The sequence below is a fragment of the Taudactylus pleione genome, unplaced genomic scaffold (genome assembly GCF_031769625.1).
Source record: "Taudactylus pleione unplaced genomic scaffold, aTauple2 ptg000012l, whole genome shotgun sequence".
Lineage (NCBI taxonomy): Eukaryota > Metazoa > Chordata > Amphibia > Anura > Myobatrachidae > Taudactylus > Taudactylus pleione.
In genome coordinates, this window is record NW_028284415.1 from 20,355,679 (window position 1) to 20,378,306 (window position 22,628).

The window sequence follows — 22,628 nt, forward strand, 5'->3', positions numbered from 1 at the left end:
AAGGCAGGCTACGCTGTGTATCACCGGTTTCGGTAAGAGGCACACCGCCGACAACCTCTTAGAGAAACTGAGGGAAATCATCGCCCAGTGGCTTACCCCACTTAGACTCTCCTGGGGATTTGTGATATCTGACAACGCCACCAATATTGTGCGGGCATTACATCTGGGCAAATTCCAGCACGTCCCATGTTTTGCTCACACAATAAACTTGGTGGTGCAGAATTTTCTGAAAAGCGACAGGGGCGTGCAGGAGACGCTTTGGGTGGCCCGAAAAATTTCTGGCCACTTTCGCCATTCAGCGACTGCGTGCCGAAGACTGGAGCGCCAGCAAACACTCTTGAACCTGCCCCGCCATCACCTGAAGCAAGAGGTTGTGACGCGGTGGAACTCAACCCTCTATATGCTTCAGAGGATGGAGGAGCAGCAAAAGGCCATTCAAGCCTATACATCCACCTATGACATAGGCAAAGGAGGGGGTATGCACCTGACTCAAGCGCAGTGGAGAATGATTTCCATGTTGTGCAAGGTTCTCCAGCCCTTTGAACTTGCCACACGTGAAGTCAGTTCAGACACTGCCAGCTTGAGTCAGGTCATTCCCCTCATCAGGCTTTTGCAGAAGCAGCTGGAGAAAGTGAAGGAGGAGCTAAGACGGAGCGATTCCGCTCGGCATGTGGGACTTGTGGATGAAGCCCTTCATTAACTTTGCCAGGATTCCAGGGTGGTCAATCTGTTGAAATCAGACCACTACATTTTGGCCACCGTGCTCGATCCTAGGTTTAAAGCCTATGTGGTGTCTCTCTTTCCGGCCGACACAAGCCTGCAGAGGTGCAAAGACCTGCTGGTGAACACACTGTCAGCTGAAGCGGAACGTGACACGTCAACAGCTCCTTCTTCATTTTCTCCCGCAACTGGGGCTGCCAGGAAAAAACTTAGGTATCCTAAGCAACCCGCTGGCGGTGCTGCAGGGCAGGCAGGACCAAGTTTGGACATCTGGTCCGGACTGAAGGACCTGGCAACAATTTCTGACATGTCTACTGTCACTGCATATGATACTGTCACCATTGACAGAATGGTGGAGGATTACATCGGTGACAGCATCCAAGTAGGCATGTCAGACAGTCCATACCTGTACTGGCAGGAAAAAGAGGCAATTTGGAGGCCCCTGTACAAACTGGCTCTATTTTACCTGAGTTGCCCCCCCTCCAGTGTGTACTCCGAAAGAGTGTTTAGTGCAGCCGGGAACCTTGTTAGCGAAAGGCGTAGGAGGTTGCTTCCACAGAATGTGGAGAAGATGATGTTCATCAAAATGAATTATCAGCTCTTCCAGGGAGACCAGCCTCCAGAACGTACAGAGGGACCTGTGGTGGTGGATTCAAGTGGGGACGAGTTAATACTTTGTGAGGATGAGGATGTACACACTGAAGAGGGTGAGGAATCGGTGGATGAGGAGGATGAGGATGACATCTTGCCTCTGTAGAGCCAGTTTGTGCAGGGACACATTAATTGCCAGCTTGTTTTGTGGGGGCCCAAACTAACCAATCATTTCAGCCACAGTTGTGTGGCAGACCCTGGCGCTGAAATGATTGGTTTGTTAAAGTGTGCATGTCCTGTTTATACAACATAAGGGTGGGTGGGAGGGCCCAAGGACAATTCCATCTTGCACCTCTTTTTTTTCTTTGCACTATGTACAGTTTGGGGCCTAGTTTTTCAAACTGCCATCCTGTCTGCCACTGCAGTATCACGCCTAGATGGGTCACGTGTTTGTGCCGCCCACTCCTGTCGCTTAGCATAGTCATCCAGCTACCTCGGTGCAACCTTTTGGACATTAAAACACTATTGTGAGGTGTGAGGTGTTCAGAATAGACTGGAAATGAGTGGAAATTAAGGTTATTGAGGTTAATAATAGCATAGGGGCAGAAAAACCTACAAATTCTGTGATTTTAGCTGTTTTTATGCTTTTTTAAAAAAAAATACAGATCCAAAACACAAAACCCAGAACCCAAAACACGGAAGGGTGGTTTTGGCAAAACCAATCCAGATCCAAAACACGAAGAAAGATCCAGATCCAAAACCAAAACACGAAAAGTGGCCGGTGCACACCCCTATAATAAAACCATTGTCTCAGATGTCATGTGAATATTAATAATATCTCTTTTATATTAAGCAATCAGAATTTTAGGTTTAGTGGTCCTTTAATATAGAAACTTTTTTATGTAAGCTACTTCACTGTCCAGTGTGTAATCTATATAATAATCTCCTAAAGTCTGTCCGCCTCTAACATGCATGTGCCGTGGGAGCTGTGGCGTGTACTTCCCTCCTACGGCTTCCTCTTCAGTGAGCGACGGGATGGGGCAGACTTTAGCTGAAGAGGACGGCGGACCTGCTGGGAACAGGGTAAGTATATGTCTGCAGGAGGAAGTTATGCTACAATGGGCAAATTCATTCTGTTAAACAACTTTAAATGGAAGGGCTAATCACAAGCTGCTATATCTTGAAAGTGGTCTGTGATTGGTCGTCTCACAACCCGTTTCCCCTTTCCCCCTCCTGGTTTTTGCTTGGGGCTGTAAGAGAAATGGAGAAGCCCTGGAAAATGGTTGCATGGAACATCCAATAGGATTCCAGCTGGGGAGAGGAGGCACCTTAGGAAATAAACTGTGTAAGTGGTAAAACAGCCTCAAAGTCTACAATTACATACTGTATGTGCACAGAAAATGATAGAACCCATTTGAATTAAAATTTTTTAATATGTAAATTCAGATTATTTTTTTGTGTAAATTCCAACTTTGATTGTATTTGTACTATTTGCTTACAATCAAACTGTCATCAGTATATTGCAGGCCTCCATGGCAACATAACAATGAAATAGTTGCTAAAACTGTGGGTCCTGAAGCATAAAAGCCAGTGTTTTCCTTCTTTTGTCAGTTGCGTATCATCCAACATATTTCTCCTCCATCTCTTCATGAACGTCCCAAAATGAGGTAGTGAGTGGATTTTCCTTGTAGCTGAGTAGTTATTGTACATATTGGAGATGAAGCTGTCATCAACTTAGGGGTTCCCTGTAAATAATAATAAAAATATAATATATATAAGAAATAGCTTAGAGCAGTGGTTCTCAACTCCAGTCATGTTTTGTGGATTTAATCATGCAGAGTTGTATTTGCATAATCTATTGTGGAACTACTTCCAGCTATAGGAGAACTACATATTCCAGCATATATTGACAGCATTTACCTGGATGGATATGTAAGCGTTTGCTGAACCACAAGCACTAGCATGCCCTTCCCATCCATGGCTATCATTGCATACTGGAAAAAAGTAGTTCCACTATAGCAGGAAAAATAAATACACAGACACATCAAATTAAATTGAATAAAACAGTAATTGAAACTCCTGGTTTACTAGCAGCTAATGGGACTCTAGGTCACAATCAATCGGCTGCATGTGCTCATAGCAAACAGTTATATAGGCGGTTTATGCTTCCTGTACAATTATTTTTGGATTACAGCAAATATAGAGCAACGAAAGAAGATATTTATTTTATTATAAAGTTTATAAATGATAATTTGGAGGGTGGGCGGTTACAAAGTACCAGGGACTTTGTGGATGATGTGGCAATGCCCCCTTCTGTGGGTGAGATGCAAAGGGCAACTTTATCAACAACAGTATGTGGCTGCAACACACTTGACCATGCCCCTACCACCAGGGCCCAACAGATCTCTTGCCAGCCCTGCACCAGTGGTCCCCATCTTTTCTCTTATCAATGTTGTCACATCATAGGGAAGGTGGAAAAAGTGCAAGTGCTTTTTTTTCCCTCACTGTCATTATTGGCAACAGACCTTCACTGACCAGCCTGGTGCTTACATCCACCATAACAGAGGGCATGCTTGTGGTTTAAAAGTGGGAAGCAGCCCAGCATGTTTAGCACTGTGCTGTTGAGTATTTGAGAGTCCGCATGCAAAATAAAAGTTAGTCACTAGTATTTGTCAGTATTAAAAACATGGGGCAGCTCCAATGACAAATGTTAATAGTAGTGGAAGGCCCTGACTGACTGCCTCACAGTATATCAGTATTGAGCCATACATGGCTGAAGAGAATGTCCAAGGTCAAATGTGAGATTGTCTCACATCCTACCCTGGGATGCCCTTATTTGTGCCAGGTATGCCCCACTGCTGCCAAGTTCCATGGTCAATTGTGATAAATATCATGGAACTACTGTATCTTAGTAAAATGCTATTAGCCTCTACTAGGAGGTTATCCACTATTGTAAATCCTTGGCATGTTTTCCTGCTTTACAATGTAGCCAAGCTAAATCTCTTTCACTCAAAACCTGGTAATACCTTCTTCCGTTTATTTGCAAAATATTCTGTTTAGTAGATGTGAGATGCTGTTTAATACACAGCATTTACAGAGGATACTGGCCTGTGAATATTTCATGACTGCGTTTTATTGCTCCAGGATTAACAAGCCTTTGGGGTCAGCATGATAGGTCTGTCTCTTTCTGGAGTAGAAAGCAATTACTTGGTGTTTGTGCAAGTTATGCTGTTTATTTAGTGTTGTACTGCAGAATTACAAGGACACACTCAGCGAAACGCTGTTTCTAGTGAAATCCCTGGCCATCCATATACTGCATTTTCTCCTCAAACCTCTTGTATTTCTTGTATCATTTTCCCCTTGTGGTTAGCAATATGAGGTAGAAATGTCCCTTTATCTCATTGTGGTGCTGACTCAGGTGCATGCAGTGTAGATGCTGCACGCTTACAGGCGATGCTCATGCGTTCCCATGGTTATCGCCAGAGCCGCAGGTGTGAATTTGGGTGCAGAGAGATGCAATTTCAGGGGGCATTTCTGGGTGGTAACAGTGTGGGTGGCTAGCCAGATGTGGGCGTGTCATGGCCGTGTCACAGGCAGCGACTGCATCTTAAGAAACAGTTGCAGTGAATCCGGCAGCCATGTTCAGGAGGGAAAATTTCACCTGCCATAGGGCTGATGCAATCTCCGATGGTGCAACCGATTTTGGGCTCCATTTACTAACCAAACATAACCCCTCTAGTGCTCACTAAAGGGGTTATGCCACGTTTCTGCATTTAATGGAGACCCGGCGGTGCCTTTCCGGCCTTCCAGGCACTACCGGCTTCCAGTGTCATGCACATGCGCAGACGGACCATCGCGCATGCGCATAACACTGGAGCCCTGTTGCTGGCAGCGTTAGGCTGCCAGCAGCCCAGCGGAGGACCTCGCCGAGGTGGAGGACTTTGCTGGACTTGGTGGAACCTTGTAAGTATTAATAAATACTAGTGGTATTTTTGTTTGTATCACAGTGATACTAAATGAAAATTGCTGCTGGTATTTTCGTTCGTTAGTAAATGGAGCCCTTTGTGTCTTAATAGACGCCTCTGCATGAATCCCAACAGCTGCAGCATTATCATAGATGCGGTCGCGCTGCGGCAAAAGACCCAGTCGGGGCTGTAATAGCGTGTACCTCTGAATCAGGCCCAGTGGCTCTAGTCAATGTACCAAAATACTGTATTTACTTCTTTATAAAGAGATTTCCATTCCAAAGCATGTCGGAGTTTAATTATGCTTAGAATATTGGGCTGTGTATATAGACCTAGTTTTGTGTTATCATTTGTGCAGACAGTAAACAAAGGACGGGTTTTGTTACCTCTTTCTCTTTGCCTGTTCTCTGTTATAGTTTTTGACAGCATAAATGGCCATTTTCCGAGGATTAGCACATTATTTAATATCATGGCCATTTAAACCAAGTACTTTTTGGAACTGGCAAAATGATAGCTAGCGGCATCTTTAGATGATATTGGCCATTGTAGTCCATATGCTACCTGTACACTGGAGAGGGATCTTCAGATTCCACCCAGGTAGCCTATACTGGCGCATGTGCCACCAGTAGGATGTGTTTGTACTTTGTACCCAGTAATAAAGTTATGGCGTAAACTATCACTTTACATTTCACTATTTCTCTCTTATCCAGGATGGATACTTATCAGATCACTGTTCCAACTTCCAGCAAAAATAAGCAGTCCTAAAGAGACAATTACTTATTGCTGTGATATGCCGCCATAGGCAATGACATGTTTCAGGGCTAAATTGTGTAATCTCATCTTCTAGATTGATAGCTTTTGTGAGCAGGGTTCTCCACCCTCTGTATTCTCTACATAATTATCTTATCTTGGCATTGTAATATTGTCTATATGTAAAATGAGGTGCTTGTCTACAGGTATACGGTCGACATTCAGACGGTCAACATTCAGAATGTCGATAGGTTCTGAATGTTGACACAGCCATTAGGTTGACAATCGATATGTAGACATGCATTTAGGTCAACATGGTTAAAATGTTGAAACGTTCAGAATGTTTACATTTAACATGTCAACACTAAAATGTGGATATGATTTTTCATTGATTTTTACGATTAGGTTTAGTATTAGGGTTAGGATTAGGGTTAGGTTTAAGTTTGGGGTTAGGTTTATAGTTAGGTTTAGGGTTAGGCTTAGGTTTATAGTTAGGCTTAACCTGGCCACACACTAGACCAACTTACATCCAACCAGCCAACTTGTTGATTGGTTGGAATGAAAATCTGGTAAGGAATGGGAGTAAATGATGATCAGCAATTTGCTCCTAAATGCCAGAAAACAGATGAAAATGGTCGTCAGACAAGTTTGTTAAATGTTTGATCTAAACAATTTGTTCAAACAACAGTTTTTGTTCATTTTCCGGTGTTTGGGAGCAAATTGCTGATTGTCATTTGCTTTCATTCCTTACCAGATTTTCATTCCAACCAATCAACAAGTTGGCTGGTTGGATGTAAGTTGGTCTAGTGTGTGGCCAGCTTTAGGGTGTCACAACCTGTGCTTGTTACCCCTACTGCTGGGTCACTTAAAACTCCTGTGGCTAGCCGGCTTGCTCCCTGAACTTGGTCCGTGCGTCCCATGTCTTCTCAGTGAGACGTAGGCTCCATCGTTTCCGGCCTGCTAGGCCGCAGCTCACATCCAGACAGCCCCGGAGTACTGATGTCCTGATCACCTGACCGATCCAGCCAATCTCTATCCAGTCTGAGTCAGCTGAGATCATCTAATGCGACTCATCCAATCCTGGCTAACCCCGGGGTATATATTCCAGCTGACGGTTCTCAGTCATTGACAGTACAATGTCTAGCTCAGTCCTTACTGAGTGAAGCGCAACTGTGCTCCGTATACAGTCATATTGTTGTCTTGCTGGTGCAGTCCTGTTTTTGTTTGCTGCACTAACTCTCCATGCTATTTTACTTCTATATAATCAGCATCTCAAGTTGCACAGGTAATCTGAGCTTGTTCCAGATATTTTGTATCTGTGCTACGTCTGTGCAAAGCATCCACCTGTCTGCTCAGGTATACTGCCGTTCCTGCTTCCCTGGTTCCGCTCCACACTAATCTATAGCTACCATCCATTCCAGTGTTCGGTCTGTATCCGGTCCTGTCATCATTACAGTGCTCCCAGACTATAGAGAAAACGTAGTCCAAGCTTAGTAAATCCTTCTGCCAAGATCTGCCACTCAAGTGTCCTGGACTACAGAACCAAGTAAGGAGAGTGCTTTATTATTATTATCAAGTAACAACCCAGTTCAGCCTGGTTAATCTACTGCTACTCTTCTCTGCTACATACATAATACCATCAACAAAACTGACGTCCCTGGTGGTCTAGTGGGTACAATTCGGCATCTCTCTGCCTAGACCCGGGTTCGATTCCCTGTCAGGGAAGCATCTAAACTACATGTCAAGAGGTCTCCTCAGGCCTGCCAGCTTTGCATATACACCTTCTACTTCTAACACAGACATCTACCCGACTCACCAAATTCAAGCGTGACATAGGGTTAGGTTTATAGCTAGTTTTAGGGTTGGGGTTAGGTTTATAGTTAGGTTTGGGGTTAGTATTAGGTATATAGTTAGGTTTAGGGTTGGGGTAGGATTAGGTTTATAGTTAGGGTTGGGGTTAGGCTTAGGTTTATAGTTCGGTTTAGGGTTGGGGTTAGGCTTAGGTGTATAGTTAGGTTTAGGGTTGAGGTTAGGCTTAGGTTTATAGTTCGGGTTGGGGTTAGGCTTAGGTTTATAGTTAGTTTTAGGGTTGGGGTTAGGCTTAGGTTTACAGTTAGGTTTAGGGTTAAGTTTATGCTTAGGTTTATGGTTGGAGTAATGCTTAGGTTTAGGGTTAAGTTTAGGGTTGGGGTTAGGGTTTTTTGTTGATTTTTCAGGGTTAGGTTTAGGGTTGAGGTTAGGCTTAGGTTTATAGTTAGGTTTAGGGTTGGGGTTAGGTTTATAGTTAGGTTTAGGGTTGGGATTAAGGTTAGGTTTATAATTAGGTTTAGGGTTGGGGTTAGGGTTTTTGTTGATTTTTAGGGTTATGATTAGGATTGAGGTTAGGGTTAGGAGTAGGCTACATTAAAAAGTAGACATTTTGGTGTCGACATGTTGAATGTTTACATTTTGAATGTGTACACATTTTCACCATGTTGACCTTAATACATGTCTACATATTGATTGTCGACCTTCTGAATGTCAACAAGTCATACCACACCCTGTTTGCATTAGTCTGTACACATGTCATGTTTCACCCCTATGTATGGCTCTGTGCACATGTTGTCCTGCTTTTTGGTAGCTTGCTACAGGTACTGGTATAAAGTCAGGCCATATTTAGGGTTAGTATGTCTGCTGTCCACTGGTAATGAGTTTGATAAATCTTGATCTACGTACTTAGATGTTGTCTAGCATTGAGATCATGGTTACGCATTTGATTGTTATATATAAGAGAATTGGGCATGACTCAGAGAAGAGTGCAGTTCACACAGCAGTGATGTCTTTGGATGTGGCTGCTGTGCGAAAATATGTAAAAGTAGCAGGAGGTGTCTGTAGTCTGAAGAGGCAGCAATCGATCATCTGCGGGAACATCGGTCATCCGGTTACTCAGGATGGGCGGTGTTTTCACGCTGCCAGGGCAAGTGAAGATGTGTTGGAGGACGCAGATTCTGGCCACGGCATGCCTAGAAAACGCTGCCACCCCCTCCCCGCCCCCAAACTGCTGCAGACTGTCACTCATCTGACATCTGTGTCCGACAATGCAAGACCCAAATCTGCACATGCGCAGTTCGGATCCTCTTCATGCACAGTTAAACAAACGTAGGAGATGTACGTAAACCATCGGGTTTGCGTACATCTCTGAATTAGTCCCATTGTTAGAAATCAAGTGACAGATCAATTGTGTGCATGCTATTCATGATTCATCAGGCCCAATGCGCTTATATCAGTGGCAAACGCAGGATTTCTAGAGGGAGGTTTCCAAATGCTTGATTTTAGAGTGAGTGTGGCCAGTCCATGAAGAGGGTAGAATTAGCACTTAATCAGCTTTAATATGCATCATACAAAGTATATTGTGTGTCATAATTCCAGCATATAGAGGACCAGCAATCACAGTAAGCCATTAGATGTGGCAGTAGGGCCATCCTGCCTGAGCTGAATGCTTTTATTTTAGATGTGGGCACCATTCCAGAGCATTGGAGCAACTCCGGGAGTCTGGGGCAGCAGCAGAATAACCTAGCACTGCCCTGGACATATATGTACATATTGGGCTCTATAGCAGCACATCCCTTACAGGGAATGTTTTTTTCAGATCTCCTAGCTGGTGCACAGGTTATTTATTACTGACGGATACATGTTAAAAGATCCACAGGTGGTGCTGATTACTTCATTTGTGATACTGTGAAGAACATGCAGCACTAGTAAAATTCTATTACATTACTATTTCTATTGTGGTCATGGTGTGGGCCGGGGAGGGGGGTTTCGAGGCAGACGGAAACCCCCCCTGCGTTTGCCTATGTATATATCACCCAGTATCTACAACAGTACTGTACAACAGTACAAGGTCGGTGAATGTAGGCTGTCCATTTAGCAAATGGATCCCTGATAAAGAATAAAGCATTAACCTTTTTAACAGAAGGGTTATAGTAAGATTGAGACAGAATTATCATGGGACGGTAGGTCTAAGGGTTTCCTGCATTTGCATTGGGAAGCCTATACATTTACTAACTGCTGCAATACTGGTTCTGTTATTGCCATCTCAGGGTAGTGATAGAACAGATGAAAATCCTTAAGGCAAATTTGTTGTTTTATAAATAATGTGTAAGGTTTTTACAAGCCGTCACGTAGTAAACAAACCCACGTGACACCAACTGTCAAGCATGGAGGATGAAGCGTGATGGTCTGGGTCTTTTTTCCTGCATCCCAAGTTGACAACTTACACAGAGTAGGGGTCTTGGGGGTGCCCAGTGAAACCCAGGGATGGACTGAGGCTGTGCATACCCGCCTTAGGTGCACTCGCTTGTTTCAAGGGGTGTGCCGCGAGTCATGGGTGCCTGGCCTTGCGGCACGCCCCTGTCTTTTCCCGGCCCAGCACAGCGCACCGCCGGCCCACGACTTTTGTCTCCCTGAGATCATAGTGAATCCGGAGTTGTGGGGAGGAAGGCAGGGGACACTTCCTTCATCCCTCCTCGAGCCGGCCCTAAGGCCATCAGCCCTTCTGGCATATGCTAGAAGAGCCCAGTGGCCGGTCCGGCCCTGGTGAAACCTCTCTGCCAGCACCTGGAAGCAGATGAGCTGAGAATGTTTATACAGCTCAAGTACTTTTTCTGTCCACTCTATACACTCTCTCACAATTTCATTATCTACAAGCACTGCTCTGCAATGTCCTTGATAACAGTGCAGTCAGAAGCGTCTCTCTACTTACCTCTGCAGTCCTTTAATCCTCTGCTTATTCTCTGATCTTGTCATACACTGCATTGCACATGACAAGAAATCAGAAACAGGTCAGAGGGTCTATTTCAGAGTTGGGAATAGAGTAAAATATAGCAGGTTACTGTGTACCTGGACAAACCATGTTGCAATGCAAGAGGTGCAAATACGTACATTTTTTTGCATGCATGATAAATACTGGCTGTTTTTGCATGTAGTCCACAATTGCTGGGCAGCTATAGGCCAGTTTCACATTTGCTGGTTTTGGCCGGCCGGGGAAGAACCTGGTGGTAGCCGGTCGGGTTTTTCCAGGCACTCAGTGCCCTTCACAAGCAGCGGCTTTGAGACGCTTCTATTTTTATTTTTGTTAAACTACTGAGCTGGTGCTGCACAAGCCCGGCCGGCTCAAGCCCATGTGTGTGAAAGGAAACATTGTTTCCTTTACACCACTGGCGTGCAGGGATGGCACGGACCTGGCACGGCAGCCGTCCTGCACAGTGGATATTCCCGGCTGTAACACGGTGACCGTGCCATGCCATGTGAAAGGAACCACCTGCTTCCCTGTTATCTATTTTACACAGCCGGCAAAAAAACATGCATGTGTGAAATAGGCTTGTCATAAATTATCATAAAATTGACTTTCATCAAATGTAGAGTAAATGAGCCCCAAAGCAGTTAGTAAGATCTATTTGTTGATGAAAACACACTGATACTTTTCAGAAAATGTATGTAGCCATAAGGATCATTGGCCCTGATTCAGACCCACTCGCAAGTGGGCGTACGTACGTTCGGCGTACGTAAAAAAATATTTAAATTCAAGCACTCGCTCGTATTTTCGTACGCAGCTAAAAATCCGCCCCAAACTCAGGCGACCCCTCCTCTAACTAACGAGCGTGCCAAATAGCGAGCGTACATCCCCGAAATGGCTTGAAGGGAATGCACGAACAAGTACAAACCGGAAGTGGGACTGTCAGATTCCGATGACCTGCTCGTTTTTTCTGCCTACCACTCTCAATCGTATCATGGCAATCAATTTATCAATTAGCTTAATTGTTTTTTTTTTTTCAACACAATGCAATAAACTTTAATCTTGTCCGTGTTTGTATTTGCTCGCAGAATACGTACGGCTGAAACCTTCGCTTTTATTGTTCAAAAGACATGTTAGCCCCAATTAAACAATTGTTCTATTTGTTTGTCTCCCCACAATTTTTCTGTGGTTCATTTCTTTATTTAAATTTGCTTACGCATGTCACTGCATCAAGCCTATCATAACTCTCAAGAGATTTGTGGCCCTGTCAAACACATGACTCATACACTAACCAATAGAATTTGTCCTGTTAATTTCCCAAATACATTAGCCAATCAAATTTTTTTGGGGTGCTTTATTAAAAATATTTTTCCAAAAAAACACCATTGCCATCATGAGATCCGCCGCATTCACCAGGCGTGAACTGCTGGTGCTGACGGAGGTGATGGACAGGCGGATCACCAGTCAGCCTCCACCCATCTCCAATAGGTGCAAGCATTCCGCATATGCGGAGGTACGTCGACGCCTGCGCTCCTTCGGCTCACGCCGACATATTGGCCAGCTGGAGCGCAGGTGGTCGGACCTGCACCAGCGGACGCCCCGCTTGCTGGCATGCTTTCGCATGCAGATTGCGGAAAGTAAATGTTATGGACTGTGGTTTTCAAGTTTATCTTGTGGGCCCTAACTGCGTGTGCATGTTTTCATGTCTGTCCTATTGAGTCATTGTAGTCATATCTGCATGTGCATGTTTTCATGTCTGTCCTATTGAGTCATTGTAGTCATATCTGCATGTGCATGTTTTCATGTCTGTCCTATTGAGTCATTGTAGTCATATCTGCATGTGCATGTTTTCATGTCTGTCCTTTTGAGTCATTTTTTTTTTTTTTGGATTCCTGTTGAAACTAACCACAATATTTTTTTCATTTTTTAGGGGCACAGCAAACACTACGGCGGCATCGCCAGACAAGACGCCGGTCCCGGCCCCTCTCTCCAACCCCCAATTCGTCTATTACCCCCTCCTCCCCAGACCCTGTGGCCGAAATTTCAGGCCTACTTCCCCTCCAGCCCAATTCCCCCTCTCCTCCATCCGTCCCTCCTCCAAATACCCCCTCCCAGGATTCCTCAAACACCTTGCCCCTAGGTTTGGGGAATGTAGCCACCTCCGAGGTGGTCCAGGGAGTGGCTTCTGGCTCTGGCGTTTTGGAGAACGGTATGTTTTGAAATTTTATTTTGGACACCACAAACTGTTTGTATGTAATCATGTGTCGTCCCCATTTTTTTGGCTTTCTGTCGCCTTAGGGTATTTTTGGGGGTTGTCTTTACCTGTTCCTGCTGATGTCACCATACACATATCACACGTGTGTGCCTTTTTTTAGGGACCTTGTATTTTTGGCCTACGACATTTTGGGGTGCTGGGTTTTATCCGTGTAATGTTTTTTTGGCCCACAAGCTTGTAAGTTTTGGTTTGCTTGTTTTGTGTTTTTTTAGAATATTGCTTCATTATCGATTTATTAATCCCCAAACTTTTGTCACCCACAGAGGAACAGAGGTGTCGGGAACAAATATTGAATTGTGTGGGCCGTATGCGGGAGCAGGTCACCGGGCTTATGCAGGGCCTTGACCATCTGTTGGTCCTCCTTAGGAATTAGTTTTTTTTTTATTTTATTTTCTAATTGTTTCATAATAAATCAGTTTTAAATCAAGCTCTGTCTCATGCGTTTGGAGTAAATCCAAGATTCTTTACACTGACATAAGTAGACTCTTCAAGCAAGGATTGCCACAGAATCTCACTACAGATTGTGTGTTGTATTTTGAATGCAAACAGGCACAAGAAACACCTCCCAGTACCAATGTCATTTTCCTTTTTTGTGGTGGTCAACATGATAGTTTACACCATTTTTCAGGTTCCTATTTGGTGGCCAAACTGCTTAGGACAATCTTACGAAGGCAACTGATTGTACAGGATTCCTTGTTGTGTTGGTTAGTACCCCGAAAACATATTACATTTTAGCTCCACTTGTTTCATTACTGGGTTACCCCTTAGGTAAAATTAACGTTTGGGAGTTTGTTTACACTTGCTTCTAACGTGCCCAAAAAGGAAACAAATTACACTCTCCAAATATTTATTCACAACAGAAATCAAAATACAAAGTGGTCACTCACAAACAAAACACACAGTGATAATCAGAAATACACCACATACCAAAAACACGAAACAAACACACAACAAATCAAGAACTGGTTGACGAAGGTCCATGCCCACATGATTTCAAAAATATGGCGTTGCAATATTGGTGTCAGAATATATTCCAGAAGTTTCCACATAAAGGTTTTTGAAGGGTAGCAGGAAGTAGTCATCGTGGGAGTGCCAAAGATTATGCAAACAAACAGAAGATGGTGCAAGAATTAATATCAAAAAAGATGAACGCTAAAAAACCGTAACACATTGGGTATACACACTGTTGTTTGGTCAATAATTACCTAAAATATCGGGCCACCACATCATCGCGTATGGCCCCCCACATACTGACCTCCGACCAACCTCGGGGGGGCCATCCTCAGGTAAGGCATCCTCTGGCTGCATTGGAACACCACTCCTTATGGCGATGTTGTGAAAGATCCCACACAGGACCACAATTTTCGAAACCATATCCGGCAAATACATGAGCTCGCCACCAGAGCGGTGGAGGCATCTGAATCGGCCTTTTAAAAGGCCGATACAGCGCTCCACCACTTGCCTGGTGGCTGTAAGTGCGGTATTAAACTCACTTTGTGGACCTGGTGTGGGAGCCAAATAAGGAGTGAGCAGCCAGGGCATGCAAGGGTATCCACTGTCTCCTGTGAAAAAGAAAAGACAACATCAGGATCACTGTGTATCAAGCTTAACATTGTTATGTACTAAAGGTCTACACTTACCCAGAAGCCACGCATCACCAGCTTGTAGGTTGGTTAATTTGTGCCATATCCCTGATTGCCGGATGACGAAGGAGTCATGTGCACTTCCTGGTAATTTTGCATTCAGGGACAGGATCTGGAGGGAGGCATCACATACCACCATTACATTCAGGGAGTGATAGTGTTTTTGGTTGCGAAATATTGCCTCCAGCCATGCTGGAGGCTGAAGTGGTATGTGAGTACCATCCACAACCCCTATGATGTGTGGAAAGCCAGCTATTTGGTAAAAATTGGCCTTGGCCACACTAAGGGCACCCATATCCAAAGGCATTTTAATAAAATGATGGAGGTGCTTGAAAAGTGCCTCCATCACTGCCCTCAGGATCCTGGAAAAGGAGGATTGTGAGATGCCCGCCACTATTCCCACCGTTGTTTGAAACGATCCTGAGGCACAGAAATGTAACACCGCCATAAATTGCGTAAGTGGTGGTATTGCTGTTGGACTGTCAATTTGCCGCTCAAGATCACTCTCTATTAATGAGAGAGTGTCTATGATGATTTTGGGAGGAAGACGGTAGCGTCTTAAAACCTCATCATCGGGCATTCCAAAAAGGGTGACACGTGTTCGAAATATCTGGGGCCTTGCACGCCTACGATGCCTACGCCTGGGACGAGATTGAGGTTGGTCGGCTTCCGGGAGCATGGCCAGAAAAATCCGCCCAAGATCAACCTGAAATGGCAAGATTGGAATGTAAGGCTTTGGACCCACCCCAAAAGAAAATTAAGAACAACTTAGCTTGATGATACCATCCATTGCTGCTTACATGACGGGGTATTGTCATGATACGGCCAAACTGAAATTAATCACAAAAATTAATTGAAAAATTTTAGTGTGTGCATTTATGTTTCTAAATTTTGTGATAGACAAAACTTAAAATATGCGAAACACACATTTGGCCAAAGAGCAAAACGACATTGCACACAGTACATCAAAATGGGTTGAAATGTAAGCCAAAAAAGCCAATGGGCAACCACCAAAAATTTAACAGGATTAATAAGCATTTAAAAATGCGCTAATTAGTTCGCAAATACAAGTTAATAAACAAACAGAGAAAAGTGCGCTAATTAGTTTGCAAATACAAGTCACTATACAAACAGAGAAAAATGCGCTAATTAGTTCGTAAATACAAGTTAATAAACAAACTGAGAAAAATGCGCTAATTAGTTCGCAAATACAAGATAAAAAATGGACTTACCAAGAGCAAATATATAAGATTCCAAATCAAAAGGTCTTTGGGTCCGAAATAAAAAAAATGCTAAAAGATATGAAATTATGGATCCAAAAATGAAAAACAAGAAGAAACACAATGAGACACCAATTGAACCAAAGGTAGACTTCACAAAACTTACCAAATCAAGAAACGAGGGCCCCCCAAAAAATAACCAAAAAAGAGAACGGAAAATAAAAACGCAAATCTAGCAAACAAAATAAACTCCAAACGCCAACTCAATTATCCGCAAACAAGAAACTCCAACCAAGGTAACCTCCAACAATCCAAAAATGCCACCTCGACTCGAGACACACCAAGCCATAAATAGTGTTTTGTTTCCCGCACAAATTAAGGAGGGATCATAGGAACGCACAATCAATGATGCGGCCGCAAAATAAGGACGCATGTATAAATACGTCACCAAAACACATTTAAATTCTGGTGTATTTCTTGTTTGGACCTCAGACATGGCTACAGACCAGGGAAACAATGGCCAAGAGTCAAGCGGTAAGTCTTTCATGCATTTTGTATCAATGATTAATTTGAAACATAAGATTGGGCAAGTTGTGAATTTGAGAAATCTGAATATTTACACAAATAGGTGAGGAGGCTGACATGGAAGAGGCTGCTGGGCCCAGTATTCCGGCCAAAGCTGCCAAAAAAAAAAGGCAGCCACATTTCACAAGAAAGGAGATGGAGGTTTTGATTCAGAAGTGTGTGGACATCCTGCCACAGGCAGACAGGAATATGAGTATAAGCCAGAAGTGGAGAATGTGGGAAGAGGTAGCCGTTGCTGTCAATAGGGTGGGTGATTATGTTCGTCTAGCCCGGGATGTCAAACGGCGGTAAGTAAACACTTGCCCCCCCTAAAAACAAACACCATTTTAAACAAAAGGATAATGGCTTCCATTTTTTCCCACAGCTGGGCCGACTTCAAATATCGCCTAAAGCAAAAACTCGCGGACAGGGCTAGGCATGCAAGGGGGACAGGTGGGGGTCCCACCCCTGTGTCATTGGAGTTGACGGATTTAGAAGAGCTGGCATAGGGGTGTGTGCAGCCTGTGGAGGTGTTTGGCGTGTCCGACATGGATACGGACATGCCAGACTTTGCGGCTCCTCATGTTGTCCCAGGTAAATCTTTTGATGTCACCAACTCTGAAATGTTAGTGGGCCAATATGTAGATTCTAATGTGAGTCTTTTCTCATTTTTCCTAACAGAGACACAGGCGGATGAGTCTGCTCCAGAAGGGAGCCTTGGCCGCTGAATTTCTGCTGGCTCTGCAGGGGAGGAACCAGTACATCCGGCTGAGGACCCTGCAGAAGCCAGTCCAGGGCAATCCCCCTCGCAGGCAGTGGCCCTCCTCACAGAACTCAATTTCAAATCGGATTCCCATACGGAGATTCTGCAGAGGATGGACGCCAGTCTGCTACGTGTGGCTGAGGCCCTGGAGCAAAATGCTGCGGCCAACGTGACCATTGGTCAGGCCCTGGCGGAAAATACCAGGGCCAACATCCGCATCGCCAATGCCCTGGAGCAGCTCGTTCGCCAGCACATGGTGGAGCCGACCTCCCTTCCTGCCGGAACATCAGGATCCTCCACCTCTGGCACAACATCAGCCAATCCTCCAAATGTGCCTAGCCCTGTGCCTAGTCCAGAGGCCACAACATCTGCCTCTGGACAGGCCAGCCCGATGACATCCCGGACCCGGTCTGGCGCCCTCCCTCCCCCATCCAAACGGGTGAAAAAACGGTGACAGCAATGGCGACTTTTCCCACACTCCTTCTGTGCTTGGCTCATATTCCTTTCTGGTCAAAACTTCCCTCTCCTTTCTTGTGAAATGTTTTTAATTTTTTGTTGTACGTTTATGTCTACAGTTATGTTGGGCCAATTTGTTTGATTTTGGAAATGATCTTTGCCAAAAAAGATGTCCCCAAATTTTTTATTAATTTAGTTTTGGTTTGACCAATAAATTTACGCCAAAAATCTGACATTGTATTGTGACATTATTGTACAAATGGGTTACATTTAATCCTGGCCCAAAAGGCAAAAACTTGCAAAAAAAAACGAAACAATTTTTTAAAAAAAAGGGCTCTTTAAGGAACGTTTAAAAAATCACATAACGAGGCAAATTCAACAGGCAAAAATAAAAAGGTGAGAAAATTAAAACATGATGACATTATTGTTACAATAGGCCCTAACCACCAAATTGAGGCCAAAATAAACCCCCACAAATGTACGCAAATTGATTGTGTCATCCTGACATTAGCAGCTATGATTTCCACCTGCGTACGCTTTTGTGCTATCCCGAAAAACTGATTTCAAAACACATACCAAGCCGGTTTTCAATCCAACACTAATTGCTTTTCTGACCACCCGCGATTAATCGCAACAACATCGTGGAGTCCCGGGACGGAGGAGAAGGCCATCGCCAATGTGGTTGAGTAATCCAGACCCTAAGCTGTGCGAGTATTTTGAAGGGAAAGAGGATCATCCAGTGACGTATGAGTCGGTCCGAACACATTTTACGCTCGCATCTGCTAATGTATGTACGCCCCAAAAACGCCTCGCCACGCCTGCGTTTTTCCATCTCCTCCCCCGTCAACACCCAAAAACGCCCTGTTCTGTCAATCACATTTGACATGTCACTTCCTGTACGCTATTTGACGAACGAGACCAAAAAAACTCGCAATCTGCCGTACGCACATGCGCAGTGTTACACCGACGCATGCGCGGTTAGTCAACATCGGAACGCAACGAGCGTACTGCTGTTTGCGAGTGGCTCTGAATGAGGGCCATTGTGCCTTAAGGCCCCCATATATCAGCAATTGATTGCAGCAATCGTGCAATTTGCAATCGATTGTGTATAAAAATCTTTCCCTTTTTCATTCGATTGTGGCAAACCTGCAATCTGCAATCGATTGAAACAGGGAAAGATTTTTATACACAATCGATTGCAAATTGTACGATTGCTGCAATCAATTGCTGATGTATGGGGGCCTTTATACCCAATGCAGGGAAATTGTACTAATGATCCAATTTTTTTTTTTTATATATATATATATAACAGCTGTATAATGGGGGTAAGGTGCAATCAGGGAGATTGGTAGACTCTTCAGGAAGACAGGAAGATTGCTACTATTTCAGGGAGTCTCCCTGACAATGAGGGAGAGTTGACAAGTATGGTTTGGACACACCCGTCCCAAATCTAAATCGCTCTGCACAGTGCAGCATGGATTTACCAAGATTCACAGTTATTTGCTCCTTCATACTCTATTCCCAACCCTGAGTCAGGCCCAGAGACGCTGAAAACTGCACTTTTCACATTATTTTAGTTTCACATAAATTTACTAAAGGGCAATTAGAGTAGAATTCATAAAATTCTACTCCAAACTCTTAATTATCACAGATTTTCAGTAAGCAGATTGCATTTCCCATAATTGTAATGGATAATGTGATCTGGTCAGTTTTACTAAAAATAAAATGTGAAAAATACTGGGGGAAGCTCTGTGATAATAGCATCACCTGTAGATGGCATTATCCAGGGTTTCTCCCAGTTCCCAGACTCCTGCTCTGTTTTAACAGGCAGAGGAAAGCCGGGATCCAGCTCCCTGTGATCAGCTGTGTGATTTAGAAACCGCAAGCTGATCACTACAAAAAAAAAACTAAGAAAACACCTGATTCCAGGGACCGGTGATTGGTGCTCCGGTGAGGTCCTCTGGAGCTCCAGTTAGCTGGTCTCGCGGCTCCTTCATTGCGACCGTGGTCAGCTGCTGCATAGAACAGCTGACCACGGTCACAGTGCAGGACTCAGTAGACCAGCTGACCAGAGTCCCAGAGGACATCACCGGAGCACCGATCACCGGAGGTGTTAGCTAAGTGAAGGAGGGGTTGCGGGGGGGCTGCGAGGGGGGGCGGTCACGAGGAGGGGGCACGGTATCTGGCGGCGCATGCGCAGACACATTCACGAATTCGCAGGAACAGTGCCTTATTGAAAGCTCTATCCCTTCAAGGGATTTTTGATACATCCCTGTGATATTTCCTAAATTCGCAGTGCGAATTTAGTCGGAAATATCACACTACAACTGCATTTTAAATGTAGATTGTAGTAAATAGCGCCCATAGGGGTATATTTACTAAAATGTGGGTTTTTAGAAGTGTAGTTGTTGCCCATAGCAACCAATTATCATTTATTTAACACTTTCTAGAAGATAATAGCTAGACTCTGGTTGTTATGGGCAACAACGCCACTTCTAAAAACACGCACTATAGTAAATATACCCCATATTGTACAGCAGCGACATACAGTCAGGGTTAGTAGACTTTAGATATTTTAATTTCCTTTATACCATCCTAACTTATATGCTTCGTTTATTTTATGCCTCTGGTATAAAGGAGCGTGGTGACTCCAGAGGCGGTGCTGCAGTGCAGTCAAATATTCGAATAGGGGAGCCACACCAACTGTCACCCCAAATGCTGCCAAACATCACTGGCAGTTGGTGTGGCTCCCCTATTTGAATATTGGACTGTGTTGCAGCCCCACCTCTGAAGCCACCACTCGACTCAGACAATGAGCTTACAGTCCCACAGTATATAGGACATGTTGCTTTGTCACCCAATCATCTCAGTCGAGAGGAAACATTTTACTACTTTTCACCCCTTTAGGGGGTCGAATTTCCAAACATTCCTGCTTAGTGGGAGTTTACATCATGGAAGGAATATATTCCCCGAATTTAATGTTTCTAAGTCAAGGGGTTTGGGCTGTGCGTCGATGAGTCAGTCAGGACATTGCACAGGGGAAGGAAACATTTTAGCCATTTTCACCCCCTTAGGAGTCAAAGTTTGGAAAATTCCTACTTAGTGGGTGCCTACATCATGGAAGGAATATACTCCCTGAATTACACGTGTCAGTCCAGGGATTTAGGCTTGGCGTTGATTAGTCAGTCAGTCAAGATATTTGTTTTGATATAAATATAGATTTTTCTTTGCATTTTATTTATTACTCACTGGCAAGGAAGTGCAGTCAGGGTATGTCATACTCCTGAGATTTGATATAAAAATGATTAGAATAATACAAAGAAGATATTTATAACTTATAAACATCTTCTTTGTTTATTGTAATAATTTTTATAGTTAACACTCACCAATTTTGTGGAACTCCCTGGGACTGCAGGGAAACCAGAGATGAGGCAGCAACAGCTCAGCCTCAGAGGACGGAGTCACTCCACGGCCAGTAAGTTGCTCAGAAAGAGAGCTAATGGAGGCATGCCTCTGAGTATGGGGGGCGTGCCTTGAGCACTGATGGACACCTTGGATGTGTCATGTGACCAGGAAGTGCACTGCAGTCTTTAGAGATCGGAGCTCAGTCAGCAGCAGCAAGAAAAGACACAGTGATGCAGGTAGGAGAATAAATGAAAACTGAAGCTTAGTGTAGTGAGTGAGTTACAGTGAGTAGGGGGTGAGACAGACTCCCAGCACTTAGACCCATCTCCATGTATGCCTCCCCAGCCATTGACCTCACCATGCACGTCACTGCTCCATCCTATTATGAGTCGGAAGGAACTTGGCCAGATCTGTATTTCTGTGCAATGGGCATTTCAGGCCGGGATGGGTGGAGACAATACGATCGCCAGAAGCTGTTTTTTCTTGTGGGAGTGTCCTGGGCATGTATTTGGAGTTATGTGCTATTCTGAGTGGAATGTATGAAGAAGGGACGCCTGTTTCAGATGGATCTCTGGCACCCAGCTTGGGGCTGGTGCAAGTGGTGATACTAATGATGACAGTAGCGGCTGTGGACAGGAAAAGCAGTGAACGGAGCAGCTTCCAGTTTGATTCCGCACAAATCTTCGCATTAGCCCTAGAGAAACTCGCATTGGCATAAGGCAAACACAGCCACTGTGTATCTTAGCATCAGCCCCACCTGATGAGTGTTGTTCCCTAAATGCTACAGTAAGTGATCTTGACATATTAGTGTAATAACTAAACAATGCACTATATGGGAAAGGACATTGTTTAGAGCTGCATTTAAGAAGATAATTCTTACCTTATTTTTCCTTATGGCTAAGCTTTTCCTGCTGTGTAAGGATCTCTGAGCTATAGAAAACATGAGAGCATACTTATCACTGTGCGACTATAGAACAGAGTTGCTATCACTGCTTATTGCAGCAGTAGAAAATCTATCACGGAGGCAGCCGGCCGATGCTCAGTTACCCTGCGCTACTGGCTTACACTTGCTCTGCAATACCCTCTCTGTTGGCTAATGGGTGTCCCTTCTCTGCAGGTGTGATTCTGCATCACACTGCACTGGAAGTCTGGTCTTAAGCTTCTAGCAGCAGATTCAATAAAAACAAAATAGAAAAATAAAAAAAAGTGAAAAATAATTATTTTAATATTCTTTTAAAAAGACACACAAAAAAGAACAGTACTTTTATTTTAATATAAAGCCCTTTTCTTTTATATGATTTTGAGGAGGACAGCTGGTGTTTTACCTAGAACTCTCAATAAGCCGACTCACGCATGTGCACTTTGTCACCAAACTGACCCGGCTAGCAATAAGACTGTACTTACCACTGCCGGTCAGTATTGTCTGGGAGCTGATCAATTGCCAGAAAGAAAATTTTCTGTCATTGCGATGAAAAGTAATAAATAATATTTAGTAATAGACT

General features: G+C 44.1%; 1 protein-coding gene across 3 annotated transcripts in view; it reads right to left on the reverse strand.

Annotated features, from left to right (window-relative positions):
• Positions 1 to 22,628, reverse strand: part of LOC148542524 (urotensin-2 receptor-like) — a 130,396-nt gene that overhangs the window by 55,335 nt on the left and 52,433 nt on the right. For 2 of the 3 annotated variants that reach the window (XM_088468483.1, XM_088468482.1), the window contains one exon: positions 2,817 to 3,056. The exons of the other annotated variant lie outside the window; for it this stretch is intronic. The gene's annotated coding sequence lies outside the window, so the exon portion shown is untranslated. Of the gene's footprint in view, positions 1 to 2,816; positions 3,057 to 22,628 lie in introns of those variants that run through there. 3 annotated transcript variants of the gene reach the window in all.